This window comes from Podarcis bocagei (genome assembly GCF_964188305.1).
Source record: "Podarcis bocagei genome assembly, chromosome: W".
NCBI classification, from domain to species: domain Eukaryota; kingdom Metazoa; phylum Chordata; class Lepidosauria; order Squamata; family Lacertidae; genus Podarcis; species Podarcis bocagei.
In genome coordinates, this window is record NC_138131.1 from 86356342 (window position 1) to 86380180 (window position 23839).

Genomic DNA, 23839 nt, shown 5'->3' on the forward strand with positions numbered 1-23839 from the left:
TGAAAGCAACAAGAGAGGTTGATGGAGCGTACTTCATCCTCTGCAAGGAGATAAGGAAGATATGGTAGCGTGCGGATGGAAGCACCGGAGGAGGTGTTTTTGCTGAGCAACGGAACCCCTAAGGTATGCTAATTTTATGGCTGTGAGAGTGAACGCGAATTGAGACATTCTTCGGTTCACTGAGTGTCTGCTTTTGGATGAAACCAGCACTGAAAGAGAGCCACATATTTCGCATACCTGAGTCTTGATAAGCCTGGAATGTCCAGTTGCTAAGCAACGAAACGTCAGTAAAGTGGAAAGTTACCGGCCAACAACGGAAGAGGGGCTGGGACTGTGAGAGGCTGGTAAACAGCGTTTGTTTTGTCTAATATCTCACTGCTCTTGAAAGGACTTTCAAAACAGCCTGTGTTTAACTGCCAAGTGAGGCAGTAAACAGCCAATAGACTCTTGGAATTTTACAGGCTCGAGAGTGAGAGCTGAGGCTTGGATTCAAAATGGATGCCAAGAAGGGAGGAGGCTTACCTTACCCACCTCCACTGACTAATGACAATTATTCCTCATGGTCTGTAAAGATGAAAGCCCTGCTTCAGAATCAGAGGATTTTTGGGGTGATTGAAAACCCCATCCCTGCTGCACCAACGCCAGGTTGGAATTCACAGAATGTGAGAGCCAGGACGGCCATAATTCTCTGTATCTCAGATGATCAACTCGTGCATATTCAGAATTTGCAATGCGCGCGTGAGATTTGGCAAACGCTGCTGTCAGGGGTTCAGGAGCAGAGGCACAGGAAAGGGAGGAAACAGAGAGCGAGGGGGAGGAATCCGGAGGTAATATGAGTGATGACAGCGGCCCGAGATCTCTGAGTCTTTCCAGTGAATCGGAAGATTCACAGAAAGGGGCGCCAGTGGTCAGAGCAAGGGGGGCGCCTAGGGGGACACCCCAGGTAGAAGGGACCAGAGGGGACTCAGAGAGCAGCAGTTGGAAATCGGGACCAGCTTCCCCACCAGAGCGCAGTAGGGGGGAGGGGTCCCAGGTATCGGGATCTGGCGGCTCGCCGCAAGCGGGAGGGCAGGAGTTAGGATTGGCCACACCTCCATCGGGGAGCGAGGAAACGGTCAAGAGGAAGGTTGAAGGCTGCGCGCGCGCGCCAAGTTCAAATGCACAGGAAGCCCGCCGCAAGGAGGGAGAAGAGTCGGGGGGGTCAGCGTCAGAAGAGTCCAGGAAGGAAGAGACCACGGGGGGTAGAGGGACCCAGAGGAGAAAGGAAAGACGGAAGAGGTGGAGTAAGGCTAGAGTATTAAGTTGGTGTACAGGAGGCGGAGACTCAGACGGAGCTTCGCCGGTCTAGCTTCTAAGACGTAGAGCTGCGCGCTGCGGCTTGAAAATGGAAACTGTAGCTCAATAAAGAAGTTTGTACAATACTGCCGGCTAGCGTGGTCCTCTGTGAGCTGGGACCTGGAAGCGGCTCTGACAGCTGCGTAGAATACATCAAAGAGATGCTGGTTCTTCAGCGTTGCTGCATTTTGAAAAGCTGACCAATCTAAGGCTAGTGCCAGATGGAGATGTACAAGCGCATCTGACAGAGATGAAATTCTTACGCCAGCAGATGGCGGAATGCAATTTCCCTCTACAGGAAGACATATTCTGCTTCATGATTATTAACAGCCTTAATCGGACTTATGCTGCTGCATCGTGAGTGTCGGAGAAGGCCTCTCCCTCCTCAGGCTCACTCCATCCGGCCTAGGGGGCGGGGCCCAGGCTCACCTTCGCCACAGCTTTAAGAGGCCTCATTGGGGTCTGGGACATCGCTGCTGCTGCATCGGAGTGTCGGAGAAGGCCTCTCCCTCCTCAGGCTCACTCCATCCGGCCTAGGGGGCGGGGCCCAGGCTCACCCCCGTAATAGCTTTAAGGACACTGGTGCTGCTGCAGCAAATGTTGAAGATGTTTATATATATTTTAAGGTGTTTTAAAGGTGTTTTTATTGTTTACTTTGTTGTACCACCGTGAATGGTGGTTTTTATCTATGTATTTTTGTTTGTTCCGTCTTGTTTTGTTTTTGGGGTTGGACATCGAGTGGGGTGGGGATTGGTTTTGTTTGGGCACAATTGTTTTGGTTGTTTTGTTTTCTAATTTGTAAATGGAGGTTAGTATGAGGCTTGGGATTGCTACCGTGGAGGGGCGAGGGAGGTATGGAGGTGGGGGCAGATGTTATAGGCGAAGGGGATTGAGATACGGATATGCTCGTACCCCTTCCAATCTGCGCCCCATCCCGAGGGACGAGGGTAGGGTGAGCAAGGATTACTCACTTCCTTCACTGGTGTTGTGCAATGCCAGGTCTATAGGCAACAAAACCGCTACCCTGCGAGATTTCTTTACCTCGCAGGGGGTTGACCTGGCTTGTGTGATGGAGACCTGGGTGCGCGAAGGGGTAACTGTTACCTTACGAGAGATGGCGCCCCCGGGTTTCTCCGTCCTCCACCAGTCACGGACTGTGGGCCGGGGGGGAGGGGTGGCAGTATTAATCCGGGAAGATTGTTCTTTCAGGGCTCTACCATCGCCATTGATCCCTGGCATTGAATGTGTTGGCCTAGTGTGGGGCTCCGAGGAGAGCTTGGCTGTCTGGCTGGTGTACCGGCCACCTAGCGTACCAGCAGCCACCCTGTCAGGCCTGTTGGAGGCGGTGGCCGGCTGGGCCTTGGAGTTCCCTAACCTATTGGTATTGGGAGACTTCAACTTCCACGCTGATGCCACTCCCTCCTCACAGGCTCTGGACCTGGTGTCTTCCATGGCGACACTAGGGCTCTCCCAGTTTGTTTCGGGCCCCACACATCAAGCAGGCCACACGCTGGATTTGATCTTTGGCGCCGGTATAGATGTGATCATGTCTCCTTCGATGAAGGTGCCATGGTCTGATCACTATGCTCTGAAAGCCAGGATTGATGTTCCACCCCCACCCTGCTTAGGTGGCGAGCCGATTTGGGCTCGCCCGCAGAGGCTGATGGACCCTGATAGATTCCGTCAAGCCTTGCGGGACCTTTCTCCCCCTGGCGACTCATTGACTGAGCTTGTTGAGGGCTGGAATACCCAGCTCCTGGCAGCCATCGATGAGATTGCACCTAAGCGCCCTCTACGACCCCGCAGAAACCGGGCTCCCTGGTTTACCGAGGAGCTTCGGAAAATGAAGCGGGACCTCAGACGGCTAGAGCGAGTATGGCGGGGTGCCCGTGACGGAGCCTCAAGAACATCTTATAGGGTTTTTATGAAAACCTATGAGATGGCAGTGAAGGCCGCTAAGACGTCTTACTTCTCGGCTTGCATTGCATCCGCTAGGTCTCGCCCGGCGCAATTATTTAGTATAATTCGGTCTTTAACATCCCTTGAAGGACAGCCAAATTTAAATAACAATCTGACACACAGCTGTGAGGCATTTGCGAGCTTTTTTGCGGAGAAGGTCCTGTTGCTCCGCCATGACCTCCCTGCCAATTTGGATACAATAAAGGAACTGGAGGCCCCTCGACTGTCCTCGGGTCCAGTATTGGACCACTTTGACCGGATATCTCCAGCCGATGTGGACAGATTCCTCCAAGCTGGAAAGCCCACCACCTGTCCTCTTGACCCGTGCCCGTCATGGCTGATTAGAGCGTGTCCAGACGAGGTGCGGGCCCCCCTGGGGGATATCATCAATTTGTCCCTTGGCACCGGGATATTCCCAGGGGAACTGAAGGAGGCGGTGGTGCGTCCGCTCTTAAAGAAAACATCATTAGATCCCTCAAATCTATCCAATTACCGCCCGGTCTCGAATCTTCCATTCCTGGGTAAGGTGATTGAGAGAGCGGTTGCTGAACAGCTTGGTAGGTTTCTGGATGAAACATCTGCTTTGGATCCATTCCAGTCCGGCTTCCGCGCTGGTCATGGGACCAAGACGGCTCTGGTCGCCCTAACAGATGATCTCTGCAGGCAGCTGGATCGAGGCGGGTCGGGGCTGCTGATTCTTCTAGATCTGTCAGCAGCCTTTGACATGGTCGATCACGAACTCCTGGACCACCGCCTTGCCGACGTGGGGATCCAGGGCACAGTCCTTCAATGGCTGCACTCGTTTCTCTCTGGTCGGGGACAGAGGGTGGCGCTTGGGGGGGAATTGTCATCGCGCCACTCCTTGGTGTGTGGAGTGCCTCAGGGTGCAATTCTCTCCCCTGAAGCGTCAGGCAAAAGTCGTACCAAGTCCCAGGTGAAACCTGCAAAAGACTTCCGGTCAGCACCAGCGACAAATGGCGGATTCCCTCTGAGCTCCGGAGGGAATCGGCTCCACGGGGACAGGGTCTGACCGCTGCGGCGAAGCGGGACCCGAAGAAATCTCAGGCGGGGAAGCCTGAGAACTTGGAGACTCGACGGGCTCCGTTTGCGCCCCCCTTTTTAAAGGCTCCGGAACGGAAAGGGGGTGTGTGGCGCGGAGAGCGCTGATTTCTTTCTGGACAATTGGAAGCTAAAGCAACTACCCGTGAGTAGGAGTAAGCAAGTAATTGGAAGAAAAATTTAGTTAATTTGGCACCGAAACGGGAAAGGCACAAACAGGAAGTCTGCCTCTTCCAACTTGTAAATAGATTAAAGTAAAGAGACTGTAAAGCTGTAACCCTGAAAGACGACTTTTAAAGGTCAAATCCAGCACCAAAAAAGACGACTCCCCTCCGGTTTGCAGGAGTGGAGGGGGGAGAACCGAGCATTATTTTACCTGCAAGAAAAGAGGGTGTAAATATATTTCTGCTGTCTCGGAAAACTGGGAACGGACTGCCTATGACAGGGAAGGTCGACCAGTGGGAAGAATTGTCTGCATGTTAAGGGTAAAGAATATTGACACTTTGAGAAAGATACAGTGTTTATAGATCTGCCTTTGACTATAAAGTAACTTTTTAGAGACACTGAAACTTTTCTAAAAGCATTGAAACTCTGGCTTTTGAGGGATATTGGAACTTTTAAGAACTATACTTGTTTTTAACAGTTGCATAGTGAAGTTGGAAGGGTGTCCCCCTAGAGGAGACTACGTTGTAACAACTATTTTGTCATCAAGTTACCAAGCTCTGGAAAATTACTTTGCAAAACAAACTCACCAAGCGTGTGACTGACCTTGGGCTTGTTATGGCAGATGGGAAAGGGAAGATAGAGCTGGTGAGTGGCATACAGGATAAAACTACCAGATCCGGCAGACAATACAAGACTGATATTACTTTTCAGAGAAGGGCCTCAACATCCGGAGCGGCAGGCACAGTAGGAGCTGCTGCTTCGCAAGTAAAATCAAAAGCTATGTCATCTGAAGAGCTATTGGCTCAGGCACTTGGCAAAATTGATGCATCTTTGGAAAAATTAGCCAAACAGGTTGCAGAGACAAATAAACAAGTAGCTGGGGCCTCAGCAAAAATAGATTTGAACACTCCAAGTATTAATGAACTGGGGAACAAGGTGAACTCCAATACACAGTCCATTGAAAAACTATTAGAGGAATCAGCCTCGACTCGACAGATTGCAGAGGAAGCTAAGGATATTGCAACTGCTGTTCAAGAGAAGATACCACCGGTATATAAGAAATTAGAGGATCACGACCTGACACTCTCTATGATTGAATTACAAAGAAAGGAGAGAAACCTAAGAATTAGAGCAGTACCTGAAAGTGAGAAAGACAACTTGATAGACTTCCTTACAAAGGAATTCACAGACTTTTGGCAACAAGACCTGGGGAAAGATGAATTCAAATGGTGAGTGCATTTAGACTCAGCAAAAGACAAGGAAAGAACAGAGCAAGAGATTGTTTGATCACCTTAAGAACAAAAGAAGAAAGAGATAAAATCTTGAATCTGCACTACCAAAGAACCTTGGAAATTGAAGACTCATTTGTTGAGTCCTTCAAGGATATACCTAAACACATTTTGGATATAAGGGCTTATTATAAAGATCTTGTCGGCCTACTTAGAAGAAATAAAATACTCTTCAGGTGGGAATTTCCCCAAGGTTTATCTTTTAAATACAAAGGAAGGAAAATAAGAATAAGGACAGTGAATGATACAGACAAGTTTCTGAAAGATCACGAGGAGGACTTACAGAAGGAAGTGGAATCAGGAGAGGAGCTGACTGCATCAGGAAAAGGAATTCTAGACATAGCAAACTTGTCATTTGGATTCCCGGGCCCAGGGAAAGACACACCACCGACAGAAGAACAACAACAACTCGGTGCAGTTGGAGGGAAAGCTAAGTAACTTACCATGGCTCTGCAACTTTTAACCTGGAATTGTAATGGACTGAATTCCCCTCGGAAGAGGAAATCTGTTTTTCATGTATTAAGGAAAGAACAATTGGACTTGATTTGTTTAAAAGAAACACATGTAATGAGGCTACACAGGAAAATGCTTATTAATAAGAGATTGGGACAAGAATTTATTTCGTATGACAAAGTTAAAAAGAGAGGCTTGGTGATATATGCAAAGGAGAAATTGCTACCAAAATTTCATAGAATCATAGAGTTGGAAGAGACCACAAGGGCCATTGAGTCCAACCCCCTGCCAAGCAGGAAACACCATCAGAGCACTCCTGACATATGGTTGTCAAGCCTCTGCTTAAAGACCTCCAAAGTAGGAGACTCCACCACACTCCTTGGCAGCAAATTCCACTGTCGAACAGCTCTTACTGTCAGGAAGTTCTTCCTAATGTTTAGGTGGAATCTTCTTTCTTGTAGTTTGGATCCATTGCTACGTGTCCGCTTCTCTGGAGCAGCAGAAAACAACCTTTCTCCCTCCTCTATGTGACATCCTTTTATATATTTGAACATGGCTATCATATCACCCCTTAACCTCCTCTTCTCCAGGCTAAACATGCCCAGCTCCCTTAGCCGTTCCTCATAAGGCATCATTTCCAGGCCTTTGACCATTTTGGTTGCCCTCCTCTGGACACGTTCCAGTTTGTCAGTGTCCTTCTTGAACTGTGGTGCCCAGAACTGGACACAGTACTCCATGTGAGGTCTGACCAGAGCAGAATACAGTGGCACTATTACTTCCCTTGATCTAGATGCTATACTCCTATTGATGCAGCCCAGAATTGCATTGGCTTTTTTAGCTGCCGCGTCACACTGTTGGCTCATGTCAAGTTTGTGGTCAACCAAGACTCCTAGATCCTTTTCACATGTACTGCTCTCAAGCCAGGTGTCCCCCATCTTGTATTTGTGCCTCTCATTTTTTTTTGCCCAAGTGCAATACTTTACATTTCTCCCTGTTAAAGTTCATCTTGTTTGTTTTGGCCCAGTTCTCTAATCTGTCAAGGTCGTTTTGAAGTGTGATCCTGTCCTCTGGGGTGTTAGCCACCCCTCCCAGTTTGGTGTCATCTGCAAATTTGATCAGGATGCCCTTGAGTCCATCATCCAAGTCGTTGATAAAGATGTTGAATAAGACCGGGCCCAAGACAGAACCCTGTGGCACCCCACTAGTCACTCTTCTCCAGGATGAAGAGGAACCACTTATACCGAAAACAGAGACTGAAAAGACTCAACTTAAGAACTACCGTCCCATATCCTTATTAAATGTGGATTACAAAATTTTTGCTGATATTTTGGCTAAGAGGCTGAAAAAAGTACTGATTGAAGAGATTCATAAGGACCAAGCGGGTTTTCTGCCGGGAAGACATTTATCTGATAATCTGAGGAACGTAATTGACATTTTGGAAAAGTTAGAAGTGAATATAAACACTAAAGCAGTTTTGATATTCGTGGGTGCAGAGAAAGCCTTTGATAATATATCTTGGAGTTTTATGAAAAAGAACTTGCAGGGTATGGGGGTAGGCCAAGGTTTTGAAAATGGTATAGGTGCAATATATTCTGAACAAAAGGCTAAATTAATTGTAAATAATGTGGTTACGGAACAATTTAAGATAGAAAAAGGAACACGACAGGGGTGCCCAATTTCCCCATTGCTTTTTATATCGGTCCTGGAGGTTCTGCTCAATATGATCAGAAGAGACCGGCAGGTTAAAGGTATACAGGTCGGAGCTAAACAATATAAATTGAGAGCATTTGCAGGTAACCTAGTTTTGACGTTACAGGAGCCAGAGTCTAGTACCAAAAGAGTATTAGAATTAATTCAAGAGTTTGGTCAGGTGGCAGGATTTAAATTGAACAAATTAAAAACTAAGGTTTTGGAGAAAAACTTAACATCATTGGAAAGAGAGAAGTTCCAGAATGAAACAGGTTTGACTGTGGTTAAGAAAGTGAAATACTTGGGGATTAATATGACAGCTAAAAATGGAAATTTGTTTAAAGATAACTATGAAAAATGCTGGACGGAAGTTAAAAAAGATTTAGAAATTTGGTCAAACTTGAAGCTTTCCTTGTTAGGTCGAATTGCTGTTATAAAGATGAATGTATTGCCAAGAATGTTATTTTTGTTTCAATCATTGCAAATTTTGGACAAAATGGACTGTTTCAAGAAGTGGCAGAGAGACATTTCTAGATTTGTCTGGCAGGGCAAGAAGCCCAGAATAAAATTTAAAATATTAACTGATGCAAAGGATAGAGGTGGATTTGCCCTGCCAGACTTTAAACTCTACTATGAATCAGCGGCATTTTGCTGGCTGAAAGAATGGCTGCTTCTTGAGAACACAGACATTTTGGATTTAGAAGGTTTTAATAACGTTTTTGGGTGGCATGCATACTTGTGGTATGACAAGGTTAAAGCACATAAAGCATTTAAAAATCATATTGTCAGAAGAGCATTGTTTAATGTCTGGATAAGATATAAAGATTTACTTGAAAATAAAACCCCAAGGTGGTTGTCACCGATGGAAGCAAAGGCCCAGAAAAAGCTCAATATGGAGGCCAAATGGCCGAAATATTGGGAAATTTCGGAACAAGAAGGAGATAAACTGAAATTACAGAGTTTCGAGAAATTAAAAAGTAAAGTGAGAGATTGGCTCCATTATTATCAGATAATGGAGGCCTACAATTTGGATAAAAAAGTTGGCTTCCAGGTGGGAAATACTAAACTGGAAACAGAACTGTTAGAACCCAAAACCAAGATTTTTGTCAAAAATGTATAACTTGCTGTTGAAATGGAATACTCAGGATGAAACGGTTAAATCTGTCATGATTAAATGGGCACAAGATGTTGGACATAATATTAATTTTGCTGACTGGGAACAGTTGTGGACCACCGGAATGAAATTTACGGCATGTAATGTCTTAAGAGAAAATATTATGAAAATGATTTACAGGTGGTACATGACCCCAGTCAAGCTCGCAAAAATCTATCTATCATTTGCCCGATAACAAATGTGGGAAATGTAAAGAAATGGAAGGTACATTCTTTCACCTTTGGTGGACGTGCCCAAAGATTAAGGCTTTCTGGGAGATGATATATAATGAACTGAAAAAGGTATTTAAGTATACCTTCCTGAAAAAAACAGAGGCCTTTCTCCTGGCCAATTGGTGCCAAAGAAGGACAGAACTTTTTTTATGTATGCAACGACAGCAGCAAGAATACTTATTGCAAAGTATTAGAAGACGCAAGATTTGCCCACTTTGGGAGAATGGCAGATGAAGCTGATTGACTGTATGGGACTGGCAGAAATGGCTGGCAGAATCCGTGACCAGGGAGAAGAGTCGGCAGAGGAAGATTGGGAAAAATTTAAGGACTATTTACAAAAATATTGCAAAATTAAGGAATGTTTTAGTATTGCTGTCCATGAGATCTCACCCAGCACTTCCCTAAGTTTTATGAAGTCGGCTTTCTTAAAGTCAAGAAATTGAGTCCTAGTATGCTTGGCTGCTCCTTTCCGCTGTATAGTAAACTTCAGAAGAGCATGATCACTCGCGCCTAATGATCCATCCACATCTACCCCACTAACCAGGTCATCAACATTGGTTAGGACCAGATCTAAAATGGCTGTTCCTCTTGTTGCTTCTCCCACTTTCTGGACAATGAAGTTGTCTGCAAGGCCAGTGAGGAATCTGTTTGACCTTATGCTCTTGGCTGAGTTTGACGTCCAACAAATATCCGGGTAATTGAAGTCCCCCATTACTACTATCTCCCTTCCTTTTGCATGCTTGGCCATCTGTTCCAGGAAGGCATCATCTATGTCCTCCGTTTGGCTTGGGGATCTATAGTAAACTCCCACAATGAGGTCTCTGTTATTCTTCTCTCCCTTAATTTTGACCCAAATGCTCTCACTTTGGCTTTGAGGATCTAAATCTTGGATCTCTTCACAGGTATACACATCCCTGACATATAACGCCACTCCTCCTCCTTTCTTGTCTGGTCTGTTTCTCTGAAATAGATTGTATCCCCCCATTATTACATTCCAATCGTGGGTAGTGTGCAGACTTGCAAGTTTCACAGTCCCTTCTCCTGCAATTTGCAACGTCCTTCCATCAGCCAGGTGGATCTCACCTTCCTGAGGCTTGAAGGAGATAAAGAGATGGCGATCCTTCGAAATGTGGCGCGTACAGCCTGAATCAACAACAAAGCTGCCTTTGGCTGTTGGAGCAGTCCTTACAGCAAGCAAACCCTTGTTTTCCACTGGTGTGGGCTTTTGCAGCTTGCCCCCCTGTTTCTGGTCAGCAGACGTGCCTTTAGCCTTTGGTGAAGCTGAGCCAGCAAACAACGCTTTGTTTTTCCCTTGCGCGGGCTCTTCACCCTCCCTCTGCTCCTGGCCATCTGCAGGCGGCTGCCTGTGTTTACCTTTGCCTTTCCGGCCTCTGCAAAGGCGATGGCCTTGGTTCTCACGAGAACCAGAGCTCTCAGCTGCCGACTCCTTGGCTCCCCCTGGAGGCTGGAATGCTGCCTGGGATGACGTGACGGTCAGCTCCCCCTGCAGCTTGCAACCGGTGCCCTCAGCATCCCTACATTCATTCGCATTCTGGGAAACAGCTAGGACCTCCGATGCAGTCAAACTCTGGGCTGGGATTATTGGCTTGTGAGCTTTCATCAAAGCAGTCCACATCCCACGTGCAGTGGTGTTGCCAGCCAGCGTCTTAATTTCCTCAAGAGATACGGATAGGACTATTACGTCTATCGCTTTCGAATCATGCGATTTCCATCTCTCTGTCAGAGGAACCGGAGGGGGCTCAGAAACGACATGCCACACCCCAAACTGACGCAGCAAACTCTCACACCATTTTGCCCAGGTTTCATAATTCTGCCCATCCAACTTAGGGCATTCAGCATTTGCCTTTGGGCACTGAGTGGCCTCTGAAGCTTCAAAAGCGTGGAAAAACTCCATTCCAGCTTTTACAATTAGCCGTGAGTCTATTTTAACTCGAGAGACTCCTTATCTTGGCAGCCATTAATCACGAAGCCTTTTTGGCTCAGCTCGCAGGCCAATTAGGCCTTGCCGGAGATCAAAGGCTCCTTGCGAGGTAAAACAGAAAAGCGTCCCTTTCCTTTCGCTTTTCCCCCAACATACCTCAAACGCAGTCTGTTGCAGCTTTACTCTCCTGTAGGTGCTATGAATCTGGGCCCGGAACCTTGTTGTTGGGAAACTGCCAGGGAGATAACGTCCATCACGGCCCCCAAGCCGGAGTTCGGAGATTCCATCGGCCTCCCGTAGTCACGCAGATCCAACAGTTAGGGGCACAAAGCCTTTGGAATTCCTAGCCACATTCCAGGGCTTGGTGCACCCTCTTTCAGCAGAAAGCACAGTCAAAAGCTTGCACCGCAGAAGAGCAGAAGAGCATTTTTACAGACTTTATGCTTTTCTGCTCTTCTGCGGTGCAAGCTTTTGACTGTGCTTTCTGCTGAAAGAGGGTGCACCAGCCTAGGAATGCAGCCTGAATTTCCAAAGGCTTTTGTGCCCCTAACTGTTGGATCTGCGTGACTACGGGAGGCCGATGGACGTCCAGAACTCCGGCTTGGGGGCTCATGATGGACACTAATGGATCCAACAGTTAGGGGCACAAAGCCTTTGGAATTCCTAGCCACATTCCAGGGCTTGGTGCACCCTCTTTCAGCAGAAAGCACAGTCAAAAGCTTGCACCGCAGAAGAGCAGAAGAGCATTTTTACAGACTTTATTTAGAACATGAACAGAACAAAAGAAAACACGTCCATTCTCAGTCAGCGTCTCTGACCATCTGACAAAAACGAAAGGAATATCTGAACAAAAACATCCTGTGATCAGGACATGCGCAGACTCTGTGACTCCCCAAAGCCTGCTCCCTTTAAGGTGGAACGGAAATATCCTAACATCCTGCACATTCTCTGAGGACTGACTTTGCTCCTCGTCTTCATATACCTGATCGACTGTAATGAGGGAGAGATCCTCAAATGGAGTCTGCTCTTCGTCTTCCATGCTAGGGGAGAGGACCTCAAAGTGATTGTGTATTTCTAAACAATCAGAGTGAACCCTGGGCCTCCTACTTCTTTGAGTCACGTTTCTCCATATATCTGGCTCCTGTGTTGGTGAACTAGCCTCCTTCTCAGGGGGAGTCCCCTGTCTCCTCCTTGGTGGAGACGGTGTGCTCTGTTGCTTCCAAGAAGAGCTCCAGCTCTCTAATTCTTTGGAGCGTAGCTACATGTTCCTCCAGTTGCTGGACTTTGTCTTTTAAAAGGGCAATCAACATGCAATTACTGCAGGTAAAGCTGCCTGCAACCTTTGGCAAGATGGCAAACATTGCGCAGGAATTGCAGGCGACTGCAGCTGTTCCCTCCCCTTCCATCTTGAGATCGTGTCGTTGGGGGTGGCTACAGAGGTCCTCCATCATAAAAAGCTTGAAGACAGGACAAATAACTCCCCCCCCAAAAAAAAGTCCAGAAGACGACGCAAGTAATCAAAGCTTTTCAGCGAGTGTATGCTGATGTGATTGGTCCTCTAGCACCATCTAGAGGCAATGCAAGATATTATCTTGTGTGTGTGGATTATTTCTCTCATTATGTGTGGGTATATATATTGCAGAAACCACAAGAAGCCTTAGAAAGGTTTAAAGAATTTTGTGACAAGGTTAAGAATGTTCATAATGCTAACATTGATTGTCTTTTCACAGATGAAAAGCCAGTTTTTCTTTTACAGGATTTTCAGGATTTCCTGGATAAGAAAGGGATAAGGCACAAGACACAAGACTGCTGTTTCTGCAGAAGCATGGAACAGAAGTGTCTGTGTGCAAGTGAACAAAGAATTGTAAAATGGCATGAAGGCACAATTGCTGAGTTCACATTTGCCACATGAGTATTGGGCGGAGTCGATATTGTGTTATTGTTAGTCTTGATTGAGAAAGGTTTCAAAAGATTTGGGAAGTTCTCCTTTTGAGAAGCTGTTCCGTAGAAAACCTTGTGTTGCCCATTTTAAGGTTTTTGGGTCTCATGTGAAGACAGAAGCTCCAGGTGGAGTAAAGAATGCTAGAGGCATTTTTGTGGGTTATGAAAAGGGTCTCTACAGAGTAATTTTGTCTGAATCTGGTCAGGTGATTCTCAAAAAATTTCTAGAGAGTGCTCCTGAACAGGAGAGAGTAATTGTTCACACATTTCCCACTGAGGACAATTCAGATGTTGATGATGATTTTACTGATTACAGTGGTACTCAGAGTGACAGTGATAGCTCAAAGAGCTCAGTTGACACAGTCATTGAGAGGAAATCTCACACAATGGCTAGACCTTCACAAATGAAGGATGAACCACTGTTTACTATTGGAACTGGTTCTCCAAAGAGTCCTGAGACTGAACCAGTGAGCAAAGAGGATCAGCACCTCATACGTAGGTCTGAGAGAGTTACAAAGGGTGTACCACCCAAGAGGTATTCAAAAGAGTTTGCTAACTTAGCTGTTGCGTGTGTTACTATTGTTGACAAGTCAAGACAGGTTGAAGCTGTGTCTAAGTCAGAGACAAAGACACAACAGGGAGTTGCTAAGTGTAACACTACATTCCCTAGCCAAGGTCATGCAGATGCACTCATTCCTTGGAAGTCAGACTACCAGAGAGGTACACTGGGGAAACCAGTGGCGGGTAGTTCCAAGGGTGGAACTGAAACAACAGGGGAGTGTTATATGTATAACAACTGTTTGTTTTCTTCTCTGGATCACGCTTTGCTCGCAGCGCACATTGATTCATATGGGGGAGTATGTTACGATATAGAAGCAATGCGGCCGCGAGCTGGTAGCTTGAAAGCAAAACATAATGGGAATGTTGGGACTGTTCCATGGGAAACAGAGGGACAGTCAATTCACAGTGCAGAGGGCGCCGGAATTAGCTGAGAGTGTAATATGAGCTGTACAGGAAGTACAGGTGGAGTTTGTCTCTCGGCTGTTGGAGTTTGAAGAGAGCAGTCGTGTTTTTCTGTAACGCTGCAAAGACAGAAATAAAGGCATGTAAATACGTTTCTGTCTATCTCTTTCCCCTGCCGGGGGGGGGGCAGGAAAGAGGGGTGTGTTCTTCTCACGCTGAGAAGGATCGCCTATCGCGACCTAGCAATGCAGACAGGGAGGTCATCAGGAGATCAAGCCAGGTGCCTGGAGAGTTGCCAGTTTCTCCTGATAAAGGCTTGATTCCCAACAGTATCCACAGGTTTATCCACATGCTCGACAGTGGGGAGCACCAAGTGGGGGGTGTCACCTCCTATCTGCTCTTGGCTTGCAGTTATATCTTGTACGCCTGCCCCAAATGAGTACTACGTGGAGAAGATACACCCACTTGAAGAGTCGAATGCACCAGCGTACACTATGGGCCTTCGAACGCACTACTGGGTGAGCAGCCCAAACCCAGCACCCAACCAATACACCCTTCCACAGACACTGGGTCCAAAGCTGCCTGTCAAACCTGCAGCTCCCTGCCTCTCAATGGCATCCAGTGCCTCTGTGTGGGGCTATGCTAAAGACCTGGTGAGAGGGCCTGGCCCGGCAATGAATACCATACCTGAACCAGATGTTTACCTGTGCCACCAGCCATCCTACAGCATCTCCCAAAGGTTTGCTTCCTCCAGCAAGAACTATACACCAGGACCCCCTGACTACAATGCGGAGCTGGTCACCACCGACAAACCCAGAGCCCCACAGTTCAGTCTTGGGATTCGTCACTCTGAGTATTCTCATGGCACACCTCCAGTTTGTTTACTCAAAGAGTGAGGGTGGACTCACAGGCCACAGAGGTGACTTGCCCCTTTGGGTAGACCCACCTCCAAATAATTCCATTGTGACACAGTGTCAGGAAGCAGGTGTAAATAGCTTGTTTCAGAGGGAGAGATTCTGATGAACTTTGAACACGTTTGGGCTATGCCAGGGTCAGGTAATTGGGGAGGGGGACTAGATAGCCCTCCTTGGTGAGACAGGGGGTCTGCCTTGGTTCTTGGCAAAATCCTTTCTCTATCCTTCCTCCTTCCAGTGTGCATTACTAGTGAAGTGTTTCTCACCCCACCACTTAATTCGCTTTCTGTTACAGAAGATTATTGGGAAGAAGGCTAAAATGCTCTTTTTGCTCATATAAGAAATAGTTTTATAATTTTATAAGTATTACCTTTTTTTTTTACAAAGCTCCATAAATATTTATTTTCCTTGCTACTATTCTATTTACACTGAGAATGAAATGCAAAATGAGAGAGCTGTTTTTAATATTGTGTTTTACCAGTGTATATTGAAGAGCCTTCCAAAGAGTGAATTTATAGGGCAGTCTATGTAACTTGTTTACATGTTACTTGCTTTGCGTAAGTAAGTAAATAAATAAATCCAATTTAGATCGCAGTTTTGGATTTTGTCAGCTTGGGATGACTAATGTACCTTCTAACATGCCTATCATCAAACCACATTCATTATGCTCTCAATTGATAAATGTAGGCTACATTGATTATGTTTATGAGCTCTGTGCATCCCTTCCCCCTCCATACCCAGGTGATTCAATGTATGAAAGGGAGAGTGAGACTGGGCTGCTTGGATATCGTTTTCTATCCTAACCTCTTATTTGTTGCATGCAGCACCATTTCTGTTCTGCTACAGTTTGTCTCCTGCCAGCAAATATGTTATTTGTCTTGTCTGCTGGTGGTGAAATTATGGCACTTCACATCAGTCTCAAGGTTGAGGGTGCCTCTTGCCCACAACACATACACAGAATTTCCTCTAAGAGAAATGCTGGTTCTTAGCTCTCTCCTCCTAATCTAGATGAGCACCACAAGCCAAAAACCACTTTCTTGGGAAGAAGACTCACTGAACTCACTCACTTCACAATAAGAATGCGTAAGAACCAGGCTCTAAACTGCCTTTTTTCAATGTATTATTTATCCTGTAACAGGAATGTTTTCCCACTATTCTATTCTTCTATAAACCAGATGGGAACTAAGCTGCTCTTGCTCCATGTATCATTTTTACAGCACTTCCAGCCAACTGTATCCAACCTCTTTGCAAGTGCATGAGTGAAATATTATTATTAATATTAATAATTCAATTTTTTTATAATCTTTTAGCAAAAGATTTCAGGGTGGTGTACAACATTAGGAACACATTACAAAACATCAATGAGCAGGGCAGCAGTTGAAGAAGGAGCAAAAAGGGTTTTCTTTTGTGTGTGTGTGTGTTTCTTTGTGGCTGATTAGCTGTTCTCCCTTTGCAAAGGTCAGAGGGGGCAGGGTTTCTGTTGAGGCAGGGGATTAGCTGTGGGAGGAGCTTATCAGACCTAGCAGGGCAGCAGTTGAAGAAGGAGCAAAAAAGGTTTTCTTGTGTGTGTGTGTTTCTTTGTGGCTGATTAGCTGTTCTCCCTGTGCAAAGGTCAGAGGGGGCAGGGTTTCTGTTGAGGCAGGTGATTAGCTGTGGGAAGAGCTTATCAGAGCTTGCAGGGCAGCAGCGCGTGCAGTTTGATCCATCGTGTAGATTTAGGGGAGCTAGTCTCAAACGTTCGTTGGGGGAGACCTAGGGTTTTTTTGTGGGAGGAGTTATTTGTCCTGTCTTCACGCTTTTTATGATGGAGGACCGCTGTAGCCACCCCCAATGACACATTCTCAAGATGGAGTGGGAGGGAACAGCTGCAGTCGCCTGCGGTTCCTGCGCAATGTTTGCCATCTTGCCAAAGGTTGCAGGCAGCTTTACCTGTAGCAATTGCATGTTGATTGCCCTCTTAAAAGACAAAGTCCAGCAACTGGAAGAACGTGTAGCTACGCTCCAAAGAATTAGAGAGCTGGAGCTCTTCTTGGAAGCAACAGAGCACACCGTCTCCACCAAGGAGGAGACAGGGGACTCCCCTGAGAAGGAGGCTAGTTCACCAACACAGGAGCCAGATATATGGAGAAACGTGACTCAAAGAAGTAGGAGGCCCAGGGTTCGCTCTGATTGTTTAGAAATACACAATTGCTTTGAGGTCCTCTCCCCTAGCATGGAAGACGAAGAGCAGACTCCATTTGAGGATCTCTCCCTCATTACAGTCGATCAGGTATATGAAGACGAGCAGCAAAGTCAGTCCTCAGGGAATGTGCAGGCGACCTTGGAATGGACAGCTCACGGAAGAACCCCGACCAAACCTAAGAGGAGGCGTGTAGTGGTGATAGGGGATTCCCTACTGAGGGGAACAGAAGCAGTGATCTGTGGGCCTGACAAGATGTCTCGGGAAGTGTGCTGACTCCCCGGGGCTAAGATCCAAGATGTAACTGAACGACTGCAAGGAATCATAAAACCCACTGACAAATACCCCTTCCTCTTGGTTCATGTGGGAACCAATGACACTGCAAGCAATAGCCTCCAGAAGATCAAAAGAGACTACGAGGCCCTCGGCAGGAAATTGAAGCAACTAAATGCACAAATTGTCATCTCATCTGTCCTCCCAGTTGAACGACGTGGCCCAGGGAGAGAGGGAAAAATAGTGGAAGTGAACAGCTGGCTTCGCAAATGGTGTAAACAGGAACGGTTTGGATTCTTAGATCACGGACTGCAGTTTCTTGAAGATGGACTTCTGGCAAGTGATGGGCTGCACCTCACAACGGTTGGGAGAAATGTTTTTGCCAAGAATCTCAGAAACCTCATCAGGAGGGCTTTAAACTGACTAATGTGGGGGAGGGAGACAGTGCTCCTGAAGGTAGGAGTCCATCAATTGATGAAGACGATCATCCAAATGTCATAGACCAAATGGAGCAAACAGCACACAGACCTAGTGGTGGGAGGAAAAAATCCTTAAATAAGAGACACGGGGGAATGATTAATGGACTTCAATGTCTGTACACTAATGTGCAAAGCATGGGAAATAAACAAGATGAGCTTGAGCTCTTGGTACAACAAACTAAATATGACATAATAGGCATCACTGAAACCTGGTGGGATAAGTCCCATGATTGGAATGTAATAATGGGGGGATACAATCTATTTCAGAGAAACAGACCAGACAAGAAAGGAGGAGGAGTGGCGTTATATGTCAGGGATGTGTATACCTGTGAAGAGATCCAAGATTTAGAACCTCAATGCCAAAGTGAGAGCATTTGGGTCAAAATTAAGGGACAGAAGAATAACAGTGACCTCATTGTGGGAGTTACAGATGGGTAGCCGTGTTGGTCTGCCATAGTCAAAATAAAAAAATTCCTTCCTGTAGCACCTTAAAGACCAACTAAGTTAGTTCTTGGTATAAGCTTTCGTGTGCATGCACACTTCTTCAGATACACTGAAACAGAAGTTGCCAGATCCTTCTATATATAGAGAAGGTGGGGAGGGGTATTACTCAGAAGGGTGGTGGGAATCGGAGATTGGCAGATAGCTGAGATGAGCCTGATGAGCCTGTTGACGACTCTTAACGACTGTAGTAGGTCTTACAGGAAAAGGCAAGGGGTGAGAAGGTGAGAAGTGGCTTAGTCATGTATAATGAGATAAGAATCCAATGTCTCTGTTCAGACCAGGTGTCTCCATTGTTTTAAGTTTGGTAATGAGTTGCAATTCAGCAGCTTCTCTTTCCAGTCTATTTCTGAAATTCCTTTGTAGTAAAACAGCTACTTTGAGATCTTGTATAGAATGTCCTGGGAGATTGAAGTGTTCTCCTACTGGTTTCTCTGTTTTGTGATTCTTGATATTGGAGGGTCTTGCACTTTCTCTGGCTCTCCTCCCACTCCAGGGATCTCCAAGAGCAGGCCTTGTGCAAGACCAGCATTATATGAAAACAGCAGCCTCTCAAGCAGAGAGGCTGAACTGAGATCCATTGACTTTCTGTAATGCTCCTAGAAGGATAGGCTAAAAGGGGGCAGGGAATTCAGACAAATGAGCCCAAGCAGATGGCTTGATTTTCTGAAATGCTGCACCATGCAGCCTGCAAAGCAGGGACATCTCCATCATCTCCTTTCTCAGGCTGCAGCAGATGGATCCAGCACAGCAGTCTCCTTGTAGAACCACCCAGCCCAAAATGCCACCTTTGCCAGCCGTTAGTCTTACCTTTGCAAGCCCCTGCAGCACCCAGGTGGCAGATGGCGGCCAAAACTCGCCAGATGGCCTTCTGCTCCTCCACCACAATTCCCAGGATCTCCATGGCAGTGTGGAGCTGAGCAAATGCAGCTGAGGCCTTCTGCTTCTCTTCAGCCTGCAAGGAGAGAAAGGAACAGCCAGGTCTATGGCATGAGGGCATGGGCTGGGACCAGAGATACCAAGGTGCCTTCAGAAAGAATGGCAGCATACAAAGCACCCTTATAAAGAACCCGATAGGGCCAGAACCTCTCCAAAATACATCACCTACATTGATTATTCTTAAACCAGCATGTGAACATAGGAAACTAAGAAAAACCTGCTGGGTCAGGCCAATGACCCATCTAATTCAGGATCCTGCTCCCACAGTGAATGCCCCAAAGGGAAACCCATGAGCAGGACCCCAGCTCAAGAGCCCTCTCCTCCCCTCCTGCAGCTTCCAGCCCCAGGTTGGCGAAGGTTCCAGTAGAAGGAACCCCCAAGCTACAGAACTGAATGAGAGATAGTGCCTAGGTTACTTCCCTTGTAAGGACGGTAGAATCTTTCAGTTTCAGTTTCTTAAGTCACAGGCAAAAATACACCATAAATAAGACATTGTGGGGGCCAGGCTTCTGCTGAGGGGGAGCAGAACCTCAGATAATTGAGTACTTTCAATGCTTTTCAATAATATTTTTGGATCTGCCCCTCCTTGGCTATACCCATGTCTTAAGTTTAGCTCTCCTCATTTCCATGTCACCTTAAAAATATTTTGCCACATTCCCACATCAGTTTGCAATTAAAAGAAAAAATCACCAGCATTTTTAGTGCAAATTTCTCATAACATGCACATAGTTTGTATGTATAACTTGCCTAATGTATTTTTGTAAAACAATTTAAATTAATGTAATACATTTCTGTATGTTATTTCCCTAATACATGCATTTCTGGACACATGGCTTGACTGGAGGACAACCTTGCAAAATTCAGCAAGTGTGGATTTCAAACAATGGCTGCACTTCAGTACTCATTTTGTTTTGGGAAGTGCAAATTAAGTAGGTTTGCCTTTAAATGCAAATTGAATCACATTTCTCCTCCATCCCTAGTCCCTTGTTGTGTTTGAGTGTGATCAACAGACAGAATTCAGTATGGCTGGGCTAAGCAATTGGGAGGAGGTGCAGAATTGTGCGGGGGACGGCCCTTGCCTGCTGTGCCCTATACCACCCCCGAATTTATGGGGGTGGGGGCACTAGGCACAAAGCCCTCCTGTGGGATTTCCGGCTCTCCTGGACGCCGTTCCTGATTCGCGCCGCTAGTTGCAAATGATCTTTAAAAGAAACAATTTGGACAAGATTAATTGCACATGCTTCAAGGAAAAAGGGGAGTAAAGACTGCTGACAGAAGAGATCTCTGATAACAAGACAAGAATAAAATATGAGAAGATACGTCAAGATATGGTATGACAAATGAGGGAGGGGGGAGAAAACCTGCCTTCCTTTTTTTATGTGATTTAACAAGAATCCCCTCCCCTAATGAGTCAGAAACTAAGGACTTAAGCTGTGGATTTAAGGCTGTGTGGAGATAAACTTTCGATCCAAAGCAATGTTTCAAGATGAAGCTGGAAAGCTAAGAGTTCTGGAATGACGCAGTTAAAAATGCCGTCGCCATTTTGGGAGGCATTGTTGGAGCTCTTGGGTCTGGGAGGAGAAAGAGAGAAATAGAGTTGTTTACATATCGTGGATCAACTCCTCGGTGGGACTTAAGAGCGACAAATGCCAAAATTTATGATGGAAAGAACGAGGTTATCTACTAAGGAGATATATGGAAACCATCTGGACTTAGTGGAGGAACGGGAAATCCACACAGGATTATTATACTTGCTATCGGCTTAAGGAGACCAACAGAAGAGATCGTAAAGGAAAAAGAGAAATTATATGAATAAGATATGATGTGGAAACACCAAGATAAGACTGGATAGAATTATGAACTTTGTTTGGACTGATTGGGACTGATTTGGACATTAACGCAGTAAAGAAGATGATCTGAATCCCCCTTTGGATCTTGAAGTATGGGTTCCCCCAACAAAATTTAAAAATTTGGCTTTGTAATTTGGAATTTATATGATGTGATTTAATTTGATGTGATTAGCCAGTTAATAAAAATTATTTTAAAAAAAATACAAAGGGGGAGCCATTAAGATTCCAAACAGAAAACTGGATAAAATAAAGGAACCAGTGAGCTAAAACCTGGCATCATTCATACAAGAGAAAAGGTTTGTGCATTTTCAGAAGATGTACATAAAAGTTGAAAACCTGGAGGCAGAGATGACCCTACTTCAGAGCAGTAGATGGAAGTAGGGCTTCCATTTGATGAGCACCTACAGCTCTTGACCACAGAGAAAGTTGCTGAAAGAGCACAGGGTGGTTAATCCTGCCATGTCTCTCCCACACTGGACATGACTGGGGTCATTCCCCAGCACTGGGCAGCTTTTTCTAATTTCAGAAAATGTTCTCCGTTGCATCTCTGCATGATTGATTGTTGTTGAATTCCATACTTCTAAGCAGTCTCTGCTAGGATGATTAATTCTAACTCTGGCAATTCTCTGCGTTGTGATTACTGACTCAGATACATGGCCAGAATCACCAGTCCTCCTCCAGTGAGGTTGCCTGACGCCTCTCTGTATGTCATAGCTCTGTGCTTCTTTCTACCCATTCAGAATGGATGAGTGACTGACAGGTGAGTGACTCTGACAGTCACAGGTGAGTGACAGAGACCCAAGGAAGGGGCTTCTCCAAGGCTGAGTAATTCCTACTTAAATGTATTTGAAAAGTAAACCTTTTCAATAGTGTTTCCAATTCTAATTAAGCCATGCTCTTGGCTACCAAACATTTGAGACTTGAGATCTTGAAACTTTCAAAGGGGAGTGTGTTTGGCTCAAAGCAACTTTCTGAAACACTACAGCTGGAATAGACAGAAGGGCTGAGCATCCGCTGAGGACGGCAGAAAATCCCATTAACCAGCAAGTCCCAGAACTCTTTCAGACATCTAAGGGCCCCTCCCCATTCAACTTCAACAGACAGCATGTGTCACCAGATCAGAGAACACACAGCAAAGCTCCAAACTGTCACACTCCTCCTCAGTGCTTCCTTGGAGTAGAGCCTCTGGCTGTGAGGCAGACCATTTCATTGGGAATCCTGTTTTGCTAAGGTTTTTTTTTGTGTATTTATTTTTTTGAGCCGTTCTTTGAAGTGTTGCTTTTAAAGCAGGGTGAAAACAATCACTTGAGAGGATTGTTCTGATCATGAAACAAACTTCAGAACATGGTTTGAAAAGAAGCATGATTCCTGGCTTGGCACTCACTCCAGCTACTTTCAGTGACACACCAACCTTTTGACTTTAAAATCTTGAAAGAGCTGCAATTGTCAGTAAGGACAAATGGACTTCAAGCCCCATTTACACAGGCTCTTTTGGAAGCCACATTAGCCCAGCTTTTGGTTCCAGATGACATCAAGCTTTTGGCACGTACAGTGTTACCCCAATCAGCAGGTGTTTTGTTTGCCCACGAATGGGAAACTGCCTGCCGTGCTTATGCTCCAGCTTTGTTTCAACAAATCAGGGGAAATAATCCAAATATTACCCTTGCAGACGTCATAGATGCCATGATGGGGCGTGGTCCTTTCACTCAAGCTTCAGTGCAAGCCACACTGCTGCAAATCTTATTGAGGGACACTGCTCTTGCTGCTAAACAAGCAATGAGAAAAATCCCAGAACCCACCAGTATTCAATCAAGGTGGGGTTCTGAGGCATCTGTTCATAGTCTGCATTTTAATCAAGGCTTATATTTTGATCAGATACCTGTATTCTTAAAATGAGCTTAAAATATTTTTTAAAATATCTGTATCTCTCATGCCAGGCAGTGAGTGCATCGGCAGATGTGCTCATCTTAAAGAGGGCCCCTTTGGTTTATTGGTTTATTGCGGTCATAAAAAGGCTGAGAAGCAGGTCACTGACCTTGCATGCTGTAGAGTACAACTAAGTTGTAAAAGTGGTAGGTAAACAGTAAAATAAAACCATGTGCCTTAAACTTGAGCCACAGGACAAAAGGCCAAGGGCACATGGAAAACAAAGGCAACTGGCTTGGCTGGGGAAAAAGAAGCTTCTTCCTATTTTATTTTGAGGCTGGAAAGGAGGGTGAAAGGGGGAGGTGTAAACTAAAGAGGCTTCTTTAAAAACTGTTTTTTACTGAGTTCCTTCCTTTCTACTTTGAGAAGCTTTATTCTTTTAAAAGGTTACCTATGCTAATGTATTAAATATATTTGCTTAAATGTAATTATGCAAAGGATTTAGAAAGTAACAAATTTAGATGTTAGATTCTTATTTCATAGAATCATAGAGTCCTAGAGTTGGAATAGACCACAGGGGCCATTGAGCCCAGCCCCCTGCCAGAAATGAGACGCCATCCGAGCTATCCTGATATATTAGTTGTCAGACATTTGTTT

At 45.7% G+C, this 23839-nt stretch overlaps 1 pseudogene across 1 annotated transcript in view; it reads left to right on the plus strand.

Moving 5' to 3' along the window:
• Positions 1 to 15077, plus strand: part of LOC308578305 (protein CIMAP1C-like) — a 28559-nt pseudogene extending 13482 nt beyond the window's left edge. The window contains exon 5 of the transcript in view: positions 14593 to 15077. The product of the transcript in view is annotated as a protein CIMAP1C-like (transcript). The remainder of the gene's footprint in view (positions 1 to 14592) is intronic.
• Positions 15078 to 23839: the final 8762 nt, after the last annotated feature.